This window comes from Panthera uncia, assembly GCF_023721935.1.
Source record: "Panthera uncia isolate 11264 chromosome B2 unlocalized genomic scaffold, Puncia_PCG_1.0 HiC_scaffold_24, whole genome shotgun sequence".
In the NCBI taxonomy this organism is placed as follows: Eukaryota; Metazoa; Chordata; class Mammalia; order Carnivora; family Felidae; genus Panthera; species Panthera uncia.
The window spans coordinates 85930329-85943291 of NW_026057580.1; the positions used below are offsets into that span (position 1 = coordinate 85930329).

At 39.8% G+C, this 12963-nt stretch overlaps 1 protein-coding gene across 7 annotated transcripts in view; it reads left to right on the top strand.

Moving 5' to 3' along the window:
• Positions 1-12963, top strand: part of L3MBTL3 (L3MBTL histone methyl-lysine binding protein 3) — a 128711-nt gene that overhangs the window by 1793 nt on the left and 113955 nt on the right. For 6 of the 7 annotated variants that reach the window (XM_049654334.1, XM_049654336.1, XM_049654338.1 and 3 more), the window contains exon 2: positions 1236-1301. The exons of the other annotated variant lie outside the window; for it this stretch is intronic. The gene's annotated coding sequence lies outside the window, so the exon portion shown is untranslated. The remainder of the gene's footprint in view (positions 1-1235; positions 1302-12963) is intronic. 7 annotated transcript variants of the gene reach the window in all.

A 12963-nucleotide genomic window follows, 5' to 3' on the forward strand; every position in this document is an offset into this window, starting at 1 on the left:
GGGGGGGTGACGGCTGGGGCGAGTGCGTCGAATTTTAATTTTGATTTTCCTGGAGCGTTGTTTGTGATATCTTTATTGGTTTTGGGAGCCCGAGAGTCTCTCTACTGGCAAGTCGGTCGCGTGGATTTTTGCGCAAGTTTTTAGAAAAACACTGACTCGAGTAGAGCATTTCTCCGGAAAGTTTCAAGTGCAGCAAAATAGCGAACATGCAAAACTGGCCAAGGGGAGACCTCTAGTGGTTAAACGCTTCTTTAAGTTCGGAAGGCCGAGAGCAAAGTTTGGCCTTTGCTTGTAGCTACGTAGTCCGTTCAGACGTGGAAGTAATTAGACGACCTGAGCGAGCAGCCAGATGTGTGTGAATGGATGCCGATCAGAAATAGAAGGTTTTAGTATTGGAGAGCAGATAAGTTCTGACGACCCAGACCCGGTGACTCGGATCCCTATTTGTTTATATGGGAAAAACACTTTGCTGTTATTTGTGATTTGAGATGGGTCTATAAACTGGGTTAGAAACAATTGTTTGTTTTTATATATTTATCCTTGCCTTTACCTTTGATCAACTTTTCATCAGGAGTCACAGCGGGTCGTTTCATTTTGAATATTAATAAAAATGCAAAGTGTTTACAACTGTGAAAAAAATTTAAAAGTCCTTTGGTTGAAATTTGTCTTTTACATAAACTGATCATTTTATTTGCCAATAAATAGAATTAAAGGCTGGTATTTAGTTTTTTAGCCGTGCAGTTTCATATAGTCACAAAATAAATAGTATCTTTTAGTTCTAAGAGTGTAATTTTGTTTCACTAAGATCTTATTTCAGAATACTTTGTATAAGTTGTGATTTAAATATTTACATATATGGGAAAAAACTGCTTACATAATATCTATTCATTTGCCAATGTGTGTTGTGCAGAGTAACTTCAATTTTAAACACAAAGGCACTGAGAGAAATTAAAGTTGAATTAAATGGTCCCTGTAACTTTCACCTGTGGGCGGTACAGTGGGGGAAAACTTTAGTTTAGCAATTTAGGATAAGGGTATAATATGAATGATAAAACCCACTTCATCTCATCCAGAACTATTTTGTTTTTAGTATACTGAATGGTATTGTGTGCAATTATGCAATAAGTCAGCGATTCAAAAATTAAACGTGTTAATTGTGGATGTGAAGTCGTCTTTTTTTACGACAGTGTATTGATTTTATTTTTCCTCTCTTTAAATTAATGCTGGACCTTTAGGAGAAGTCTTGGGGGTGGACAGCAATCCCAAAGACCACCAGACAGTTATTTCTTCACTGCCACTAGGTAAGATTTGCTTGTTAAACAAATTGCTTGGTATACTTGGCAGCTGTTAAAAGCTGCAGTTGGGGGTCAGGAAGGAGAACGTGGAACAGGGTTGGCAAGAAGATATCATTTTGTGGGGGCTGCTTTGAATGCATGAAAGTCTTGACAGTAAGTGTGATGAGGCTCAAATAAAACATTACGAAAAGTTGAGATTGTCCTGGATTATTTTTGGACAGGCCCTTTTACTAGACTCTTAATTTGCATCTCAATTGTACCTGTTTTCTACGGCAAGTAAATAGTTTTCTTCTTTGGAATTGAAAAAATGGGAAAACTAGAAGCAAGCACTTGTAATTTAATGTAACTGTTATCACACAGTGACACAGAAGATTCTGGAACTTGTTAAAATTTTGTCGGTGAAATTTACAGTGAGAGCTTTGGGGCATTTAAGTAATTTAACTTCGGTGGCTCAAATCCAACATGGGCCGACTTGTGCCAGATGTCACGTCAAAGGTTTGTAGTGACTTTCCAGCATGTTAGCACAGACGTGTCAACTTTTGGACATACCTCTGCAAAGAATATAGCTGTTGTCTAATAAATAAGATCTCTTTGGTAATTTTGGAGGGTGCTGGTTTGTCTCCAGTCATGCAGGGCCTGCTTTCAGGACAAAGGTTGTCCTCAGGCAAAAGGGTCAGTCCTCGTAAATAAAGCATCAAAGTATGTTCACGCTACTCTACTGCTTTCTTCTATTTATACTCTTTTTTTTTTTTTTAAATTTTAATTGTAGATAGAGCACGTGCAAGCGGGGGGAGGGGGGCAGAGGGAGAGAAAGAGGGAGAGAGAGAATCTTAAGTAGGATCCATGCTCAGTGCCGAGCCGACGTGGGGCTCTATCTCAAGACCGTGGGACCATGACCTGAGCTGCAACTGAGAGTCAGATGCTCAACCGACTGAGTTACCCAGATGCCCCTGTTTCTACTTTTTGTTTTCTTTCCTCCTCTTAATTTTTTCCTTTCCTTTTTTTTGCTTCTTTTCATTCTGTTTCTCTATCTTAAGTAATAAAGGAGTCACTGATTCTTGTTTGGCAAAAACAGCACAGAAGCAGTTAGCCTTACTTTTTATGAGTAGGACTAATAACCCTCATTGGACTACCTTATAACCAGGATAGGCATGATCTAGATGTCAAAACGGAATAATTACTGATGTAAAAATGATCATTAACAGGAATTTATTGTCATTTTCTGCTTGTGGATAGTCTTGAACGGCGTAATTAGCAAAACAAGTAGTTGGGGTCCGTGTATATGATGCAGTAGAGACAGCGAGGCAGGAACAACCCCAAGAAGATCATGTAGACAGAAGTAGAGGGCAAGCAGAGTAAAAGGTGTTTCCTAGGATGGTGAGTTCAGGCACGCTGAGTGGAAGACAGTGACAGTTTTTCTTCATTTGGGGAGTCATTGTGGCTGTGGATAGAGTGGTAGAGTGGGAATCAGAAGACGAGTTAGCCTCTAAGTGTATCACGTTATGTAAGTCACTTTACCTCTTCCAGCCTAGATTTCCCCATCTGGAAAATGGGAGCAGGAGTGCTTGTCTTGCTTTCTTTGTTGAAAGGAGAAAATAAAATAAGGGTTTGAGAACTACAAAGAGTTATTCAAATGTTTGGTAGTCGTATTACCATTTTACCTTAGTCAGGCTTTGTGAAGGGCAGGAAGGAGGTTGTCAAGGGCAGAACAGAGTGATTTAATTCCTAGCTAAAATTATTAGGTTCGTTGCTGGTGTATATATTATATGGACTTGTCACAGTATTTCCAGGGGATATTTCTTTTCTTTAGGAAAAAGGTAGTTTATCTTTAATAGCGTCGGCTCATTGCAGGAAGGGACCGTGTTTTAATATGGTGCTGAATATAAACTGAAATTTATTTATCCCAATCTAGTCATTTAATAGGTAGGAGTAAGTGAAATAAATCAAATTTAAAATGATGCCTAATTGTGGAAATGGGAGGGTGGTGATAGAAGAAGGGTTGGTGTGAAGGGAATTCGTGTGCTGTAATTAATATTTTAGTTGCATGAATCTGCTGGGAAATGGAGATGAGAAAATAGGTAACTGGGGTAGGGAGGATTTACATGCTAGAGGTGGGAAAATGGGTCCTGCACGTGACTGTGGATTTAGGGAAAGGTCCTCACAGGGCTTCCCTTTACCCCACTTATGTTTTCCAGACCCCTTTGCCACTTTATTCTAATTATAACCAACTATTATCTAGATAGGAAAAAAAAGTCACAATGACTCTCTGTCATTATTCTAAACTTGCTGATAGTGAACTTGACAAACCCTGACAAGTTTTTGTTGGTTGTAGTTCATCTTTCTTCTCTTGTAGACTCTCCAATCAATGTTCTAAGAATCCAAAAACAATACTGTTGGAGAGAAGAAATAGGTGTCCTGTTGAATTAGTCCTTGAATAATTGAGGATTGATTCTTGAATAATTTCCACTGGTTTGTTTGGTAGTTTATTTCTAAGAAATATATATTTCAACCAAGGTTCTTTGTAGCAGATAGGGTTAGGATGGGAAATTTTTAATAGAATTTGCTTCATGTGGTGTGGGACAAGTGTACCCTTGGAGTCCTAAGGGTGGGTGTCCTTAGTGATCCCTCTTGCAGTGTTTCTACTAGTTAACCAATTTTTAGTGAGCTCTTAAAGTGCTGAACACCAAAAGACTAGGTCTTTGCCCATGAGTTCCCTAGATCCTAACCCCTAAGAATTGACTGGGCTCAATTCTAAGCTCTGTTAATAAGAGTATAGCAGCTGCACTTGGTACCAGTAGGAAAAAACAAGGGACCCAGCACTCTTGGGAACCAGCGAGTCTGGAAACAAGATTCCTGGGTTTACTGAAGCAGGACAGTGCCATATAATTGTATATACATGGCACAATATAGCTCATCCTTTCTTGAGTGAGATCCTTTAAAATGACAAAGCATTGAAGAGACCGTCTGCTCCAGTATGTTTGTATCCTTTTCATGCATATTAGGCTGATCGCCTTTGTTATTTCCTACTGAAATTCAGGGCATCTGTAGAAGATATATTTTGTAAAGGACTTCATTACCCAGTGGGAATATTTTCAGGTTTTTTTTTTTTTTTTTAACTAAGTTAAATTATTTCACTGACACTTGAGGATATGAGTAAATAGTGGCCGACTATGAACTAGCTTGTACTGATTGTAGCAATAGCTATGCAACAAGGGGAGGAAAGCAAAACACCAGGAAAGGTACCCTTGCAATGTAACTGAGTTGGATTGATGAAGTCAAATGGAGAAAGACGTTTAAAAACTCCCCATTTACGAGACAGGGTGCTTGGGGGGAAAGAACAAGGATGTTTGAGAAGAACTTAAGCGAAATTGGTTGATCTTGGCTGAGAGAACTTCTCACGAGTCTTGGTTTCTTCCTCAGAAGTGGACCTAGAATTGGTGACTTGAACAGTGATTGGAAGAATTACTTGTGTATTATACATAGTAGCAAAATGCTTACTTTATTATTAATTCTGTAAGGATTCTGTGTCCGTCAACTAATATTTATTAAGCACCTATTTTTTAGAAGTCTCAGGTAGGGAGTGCTTCACATAATCAACACGTAGAACAGAGTTGAATGAACGAATGGGTTAGGGCTCTAAAGAAAGCAGCAGTCCTTGGCCTCAGCATGTTCATAAATCTGGTTGAGGAGAGAACCCACACACGTACAGTGATGAACAAAACAAAGCTGTGGTTGAGTGGGAAAGGTCGAGGTGAACGTGGTAAGTACTGTGGTAGTACCACTGGGTGTAGTGTCCAACCTGTTGCTGAGGGAAGGACCTGGGAGGGAGGGTGTTGGCTGCAAAACAGTGTCAGGTGTTGGTATGTTAGGTGTAATTGTATGTTGAGTGCCTTCTGAATGTCAAGCATTGAACTGGGCACTTTTTATATTCATTCATTCATTCATTCATTCATCCATCCATTCATGCATCCAACAAATACTGAGTGCCTTCTGTCTGCCCAGGTACTGTTCTAGGCACTGAGTACTGTCTAATATTTTCACAAACTTTGAGCGTTTGGTATTATTATTTCACTTTTGGAGCAATCTGGTGCTCAGAGATATTCAGTAACTTGTCTAAGTTCATAACATGCAGTTTGAAAGGGGTGGAGCTGTGGAAAATGATACTGGTTTATGATTGTTTTGTTAAGGTTTCCAATTTTCAAAAAAGCAATTCTTTGAATATTTTTAAGAAAACACATTTCCAGATTAATGTATTTGCTCTTACACATTTGTTTACTAAGATAAGCAATAGCAAACAGGTATCACAATAAATAATGGGGAGAGAACTCTATCTCTTTCCTTTTCCCTTTTTTTTCTCTTTTTTAAACCAAGCATTGAGAAAAAGACCAATTATTGAGTTGTACTGAAAAGAACACCTTGGCCTAGCTCATGGCCTTGAAATGATCACAAACTGTTAAGAAAACATAACTCAGATTAGGTTGAGAATTACTGGGCTTATTTATAAAGAGGTTCACTTGTTCTTTGTAGGAAGAGATGGGATGAGGCAGCAGGGTTAGTTCTGAAAAAATGTAGATCAATCAGTCAATAGAATAGGACCTACGTTTTTTAAAGTGAACTTGAAAGATGATGGGATTTACTCAGAAGGCAGGATTGTAGAAGGAAGGAAGAAAATTTAATTGAGGGAGAGAGAAATTGGTGGTGAGAAACTTGGGGCAGGGCTGAATGTAGCGTACTGGAATCAAAATTAAAAAAAAAAAAAAAACAGGAAATATGACTAATAATATATTCAACAACAGTGCTATGGTTACTGTTCTACTCCTTAACCAGAAGAGTATGCTCATGTTTGCCAAATGAAGTGAAGAGTCTCTATTTATTCATTGGCTAGTTCTGTGTTGCAACGGGAGTCAGATAGTATCTCCAGTGTGTGAGTTACGGTCCATCAGGCAGAGCTTTAGTCTGACTTAGAAGGCTATCCCTGCATGCATTCATGATAGGGTAATGGACTGCTTCTCCTCTAAGGAAGCTCTATCAGCCTTTAATTTTTTTTAAATTTGTTTTTTTAATGTTTATTTATTTTTGAGACAGAGAGAGACAGAGCATGAATGGGGGAGCGTCAGAGAGAGAGGGAGACACAGAATCCAAAGCAGGCTCCAGGCTCTGAGCTGTCAGCACAGAGCCCAACGTGGGGCTCGAACTCACAGACCGTGAGATCATGACCTGAGCCGAAGTCAGAAGCTCAACCGACTGAGCCACCCAGGTGCCCCCACCCTTTAAATTTTTTTGAGCATTTACTGCATGCCAGGCTGTTTTAAGATTGGACAGTAGCTTTACGTTATGTGTAATTTTTCAGAATTAAACTACTTCGGTAGGAGAACATTTTGAGTAGGATTGTTCAGGCACCAAAATCATTCGATCATTCCCCCCCCATCTGTTACACTGACTGAACCCTGAACTCTGAATTGAAATTCCTAAGAGGTCAGTCTGGTCAGGTGGTTGAGATCCACTTTGTGTTCCTGTTAGCTAGATTTGAGGCCTAGCTGTTCAGTCTGTTGGTAAGGAGTTTAGCTACCAATGGTTATCAACATAAACCTGTAGACTTGACTTCTGAGAAAGAAAGAAAATCTGGTCACAGCTACTTTATTAGATACAAAAGAGAAATCAAGTGTAAATCTTAATTTTAGCTCTGTGTTCTATAAAAAATACGAAGCAGAGTAAGAAAAAAGAAGGTACTACTTTTAGCGTTTAAAAAATTATGAAATGAAATAAGAGAAAAGAACAAGATACTACTTTTAGTTTTTCTTTTTTGAGTTCATGCATATTTTGCATAACCATGGACATATCTGTGTCAGACAGGTTCTTGTTCTTTTTATGCCCTTTGAGTCCCTTTAATGGGTGTAAAATTTGTATTATGACCCTATTAGTGTAGTGATGTTGATGATATGATAGCACTTGTCAGGATGTTTTTGCCTCAAACTGAGATATCTTCTACTCTGTACATTGAAAATGAACTTACCAATAAAAGCATTTGATGAGAGTGTGTTAAATATGCCATAGGCCTGTTAATGTCAGTTTGTGATTTCGTTTTCTATGTACATTTTTTTTTCTTGAAAGGCATTTTTCATTTTCTGTTCCTCCTTTAGAGGAAGTAAGTAGGTTAGGCCACAGAATCTCAAATAATTCATCCTTCTTACAGTAACAAGCGGGAAGGCAGGAAGTTGAGATTTTTGTCAAGTTTGCTTTCAGTGACTACCCCTTTGCATATAATCTTCATGGCAGAAAAGGTAGCCAATCAGATAAACCATGGCTGCATTCATAGGGTCTTTCTCATTAAAACATGACCAGGACATACAGGTTTTGAGAAAATATCAGTAAGAAGGAACCATCCTAATAACCAGTTTCACGTTTGAAGGAAGCATAGATCAGGCATCTACTATAGAAGGATAGATGTGGGCAGAAGACCCAGATTCTCGAGGATTTGTTCTTGATGGTACAGAGATTTCTTTTCTCACATTGAAATGATCTAGAGTTTTGCCTGCCTCAAATCTATGAACTTGGGCCCTGGGGGCAAAATTTCACATCTCTCCACAAAGGATCTCAATTCCAGGATGTGTGCAATTCAGAGTTCTTATCAGGCGGGTGAGTAGGGATATCAAAGCTGGTGTCTGTCATGCTTGATTTGAAAGGAAAATGTTTCTTTGTAGCAATATGTGTTTGTTGAGAGATGCTTCAAGTGTGAGTTTAGATTTTTCTCTTATCCTTATTGAATAATCCTGTTTAAGAGGTTTGAATTTAACTTCTTTTGATGTGTTCTCCACTGACACTTAAATAAGGAGAGTTTCTTGGAGCAGTAATGTTACGCTTCTGCCAAAGAGATAAATAAATACTTAGCAGCATAGCTGTTAGTTAGAATTTCACCGGAGAATATGAGATAGATGGACAAATACAGATCTTTTTTCTGATTTCCCCTGTCCCAAATTTCCACCCACAACTAGTCTGTTCCATTTTCCCCTTCTCTTTTTATTCATTCATTTGATAAATTTCATTGATACCTACAGTGGATATTCATAAGGCATAAGGAAATGAATAAAGCAAGGTCTCTTTCTTCCAAAGCCTCCTCTCAGTAGATCATCATGATACAGTGTAACAAGGATTGTGATTGGGGTATAGATTCTCTCTTCCCAGTCCCACTTCTGGTATGTCCCTTACACATACTCCAGTACTTGTACAGAGAGAGACTCATTCTAGTCTCCTTTTGGTGGTGGTGGTGGGGGGGAGGGAATTGGGGAGGTGAAATCCCATCTCTAGTTTCCATCTCTCTTTCTCCTCCCAGCCTTTTGCAGGTCCTGGAACCGCAGTTGATATGTGAGGAAGCTTTTATACTTCCTCGGCAAAAATATCCTTAAGGTTGCCAATGGCCTACTCTTGGGTCGTTATTCGGAGATTATGTTCTTCTTACGTTTTTTGGTTGTTAAAATGTTCTTTCCTTTATAAGAGTGTGGCAGAACTAATAGTTACTGACCTTGTGTCAGTTTCCCAGATTCATTTGGAAATTGTACATGTCCATGAAATCCAGAGCCTTGCCATTGTTCTTAACCTCCCATTTTACTTTACCTTCACCTCTGGACTCCTGAGAAATCAAGTAGGGTGTGGTGGTGCAAAGGTCTTGGTCCTTGCAGTTATCATTCCTCTGTGCTGGTATGCTTTAGATATTGGGTGAACTGGTACTTGGAGGGAATATGGACACTGGAGAGCAATTTGTTTTCTTTTCTTCAGAAAACCACAGTTCTGTGTGTTGAGTGTCTGCCATGTGCAAAACACTCCCAGCATGCACAATTTAATTTAATTTAATTTAACTTTATTTTATTTTTTTAATGTTTGTCTATTTATTTTGCGAGAGAGAGAGCGTGCGCAAGCAGAGAGGAAGAGAGGAAGAGAGGAAGGGAGAGAAAGAATCCCAAGGGGGTTCCGCACTATCAGCGCAGAGCCCTATGCGGGGCTCAGTATCATAAACCACGAGATCATGACCTGAGCTGAAATCAAGAGCCGGACGCTCAACCAGCTGAACCACCCAGCTGTTCCTACTTAGCGTGCATGATTTGGAAAAAAGTTTTTACATCTCTGTAAAGTAGCTCTTCCCATTCCATTTTATAGATGAAGGGGCCGAAGCCTCAGGAGAGGTGAGGTACCCTACCCAGGAATATGCAGTAATTTGTAAATTGTGAAGCCAGGATTCAAACATGGGTACTCTGGCTCCAGAACCCGTGCTTGCCAGCCTAGATTGGCTTCTGTGTTGACTGAAATACAACATACTGGGCACTGTGGTATAGTCTGAGGGACACTGTCTTAGGAGATAAAAGTTTGTTTCTAGGCTGGGTGACTTCAGTTTTCTTGTCTGGAAAATGTAATCCGTCTTAAGAGGTACTTGTGAGGGTCAGATTGGTTGGTATTCTTGAGATCCTTTAAAATGACAAAGCATGGAAGAGACCAGCTGCTCCAGTGTGTCTCTACCCCCTTCGTGCACATTAGGCTGCTGGCCTTTGTCTGATTACCCCTTTGTAGCCTTGTATTTGTGAGTATGTGCGTTCTCCCCTTGTAGGCTGTGTACCTGTCTCATGTCACGAAGGTACAGGCCATCGGAGAGTGAATCAGAAAACTGTAGACAGGCCTTAGGAGTCAGAGGCCGTATCTTTCTCAGAATCACTTTCTCCAGCCTCGACTTCAAGGGCTACAAGTCCTGAGGGCATTCCCCCGTTGTAGATACTATGAATCTCAATACTCGGATGCCGGTTGGGAACTAGGTCAGAAGGTGGCATCTGTAGTGGAATCTAACCTAAAGATGAATACATTTTTATCCTGTAAAACACTACCTACTTTCATGTCATTTCCTGAATTTATTTTCCATCACGCAGCATTTTCCCAAAGGTTGGACGCAGGGGGGTGGGTGGGCTCCATGGAATTCGATGTTCTGTGATAATAGAGTCACAAGGCCAAGTGACTGTGGAACGCTTTGCCGTGCTGCTGCTGAGGTACTCTGTACGTCTCCTGGAGACCCTGAGGGGATCCCACATCTCTTCCAACAAAAAACTTGTTATCACAGGGCAGGAATCAATGGTCTCCTAAAAGTTGTGTTTTGAGGGACAGACTGGGGTACGTTGCCCTAGCCTTTCATCAAGTTTTGTTTCAAAGCCTTAGCCTGGCCTGCAGTGTGTAGTCAGACCAGCCTGGTAGCAGGGAGAGCCTGGCCTTCAGGCCCAACCCCCTCTGCTTATGGGGGATCCTTCTCCATCATTTCAGAGGTATTGTTCTGTTAACAAAGGTAATAGTCACGGGAAACAAAAGCAAAAATAAACTATTGGGACTACATATAAAAAGCTTTTACAAAGAAAGGAAACCATTAACAAAAAGACATCCTACTGAATGGGAGAAGATATTTGTAGATGATATATCCAATAAGGGATATCCAAAGTATAGAAAGAATTTCTACAACTCAACAACAAAAAAAATCCCAATCTGGTTAAAAAACGGACAGAGGACTTGACTAGACTTTTTTCCAAAGCGGACATGCAGATGGCCATCAGACAAATGAAATATGCTTGACATCACTAATCATTCAGGAAATGCAAATCAAAACCACAATGAGATAGCACCTCTTACCAGTCAGAATAGCTAGTATAACAAAGACAAGAAATAGCATGTAGTGTAAAGGGAACCCTCATGCATCGTAGGTGGGAATGCATTTTGATGCCGCCACTGTGGAAAATAGTAATGGAACTCCTCAAAAAATTAAAAATAGAAATACCATATGTCCAGTAATTCTACCAGGTATTTACCCAAAGAAAACAAAAACACTAATTTGAAAAGATAACATACACCCCTGTGTTTATTGCAGCCTTATTTATAATAGCCACGATACGGAAACAACCCAAGTGTCCATCCATAGATGAATGGATAAAGAAGATGTGGTATATATACGGTGGAATATTACCCAGCCAAAAAAAAAGAAAGAAAGAAAGAATGAGACGTTGCCATTAGTGACAACACGGATGGACCCAGAGCATATAATGCTAAGTAAAACAGGTCAGACAGAGAGAAACAAATACCACATGATTTCACTTGTATGTGGAATCTAAAAACAAATGAACAAATAAAAAAACAGTCTTGTACAAATAGAGAGCAGAATGCTGGTTGTCTAAGGGGAGGACGGTGAGGGGATGGGCAAAATAGATGAAAGGCATTAAAAGGTTAAAAAAAAAGCTAGTACTCTTTTCTGGAGCTATGTAAATATGAGATATTATTATTAACAATAAAATACCTACTTTGATGTAGTGATCTTGAATCTTGTGATGCAGATTTTGAGTAAGTGCTCTACCGTAAGAGCTAGTATAGAAATAAAATTCAATGAAAGAAACGAAATTCTAGCTTTTTTTAAGGTCACTTGAGCAGCTTTCATGAACTCAAATAATTGTTAAACCAGATAATTATAATAAAAAGCCAACAGTTTATTGATTGGTAGGCAGTATGCTAAGGTATTACCTGATGTATCTCGTGGAATCCCCACCCGTGCCCACTTCAGAAAGGTTCCATTCACCACGCTTTATAGGTGGGGGAATTGAGACTTCCAGAGATGAACTGCTCAGAAGCTACCCTTAGGTAATTACCAGATTTTGCCAAGTGAAAGGAAGCGGAGGAAGGGAGAGAAGTGGTTGAGGAAAGGCTGAGGGATAGAAGGGGGGATTGGTGAGAAGATGGCAGGTGTTAAGGATGATCCATGACGTATTTGATGAGCACCTGTGAAAGGGTGACGAGGAGCTGGGTAGGTGGGGTTAGGGAGGCTCAAAGCAGTTTCCTAAGCCGCATTAAGAAGGCGTGTAGCAGTGGAGAGCAGCTTTTTAGGTGATGTTACCAAATAATGATATTAGGACTTTTTGTAGGTCACAGTGTGCCAGATAGAGCATTTGGTTAGCGACTGATGACTTCTACAAAGTAAACAAAAAGCCAGCTTCAGTTGATGGTATGAAAGTGGGCATCTTAGCAGCAAGGCGTTAGATGGACTTTTCTCACCGATACACGTTGCTCTGTATCTCTTTGCTGTGTTTCTCCTGCATAGTTTGCATTTTTGTTTGGTTCGCGGTAATGATTTTAGGGTTAACATTCCTGACTCTTTACAGAAGATAGGTTGCTCTGTTAACCCAAACTGATTAACACCAGGTGCTGATATCTCAGTTCTGTCATCTGACAGAATTTTAATCCGATTCTGCTTTTGAGGTGATGTTTATCCTCATAAGCACTTCCAGTTCATAGCCATATCATCTCTACGCCTTATTTTTGAAAAATGTGCCTATTAACTATAAGGCTACAAAATACAACCCTAAAAAAAGCAACTGTAGCATTATTGAAACAATTTAACTGCTTTTAGTGAACATTAGCTAGCCATTCTTCTAGAAATAATATTTTGAAACTGTGGTTTGAGCAGGAATGGCCTGGCTATAGGTAGCTGCCTTTCTTCATAATCTTTATTTCCCACCTTATCTGCAGATTGAGACTTTTGGTTTATAGGCAGTGCCCACTCTTTCAGTTTATTTTGAGCATCCTAGATTGGGTGGCTTATCTCTCAGGACTGTTAATCTTGTCTTCATCTCAGCCCCAGGTAGGTTCATCACCTTGCCGG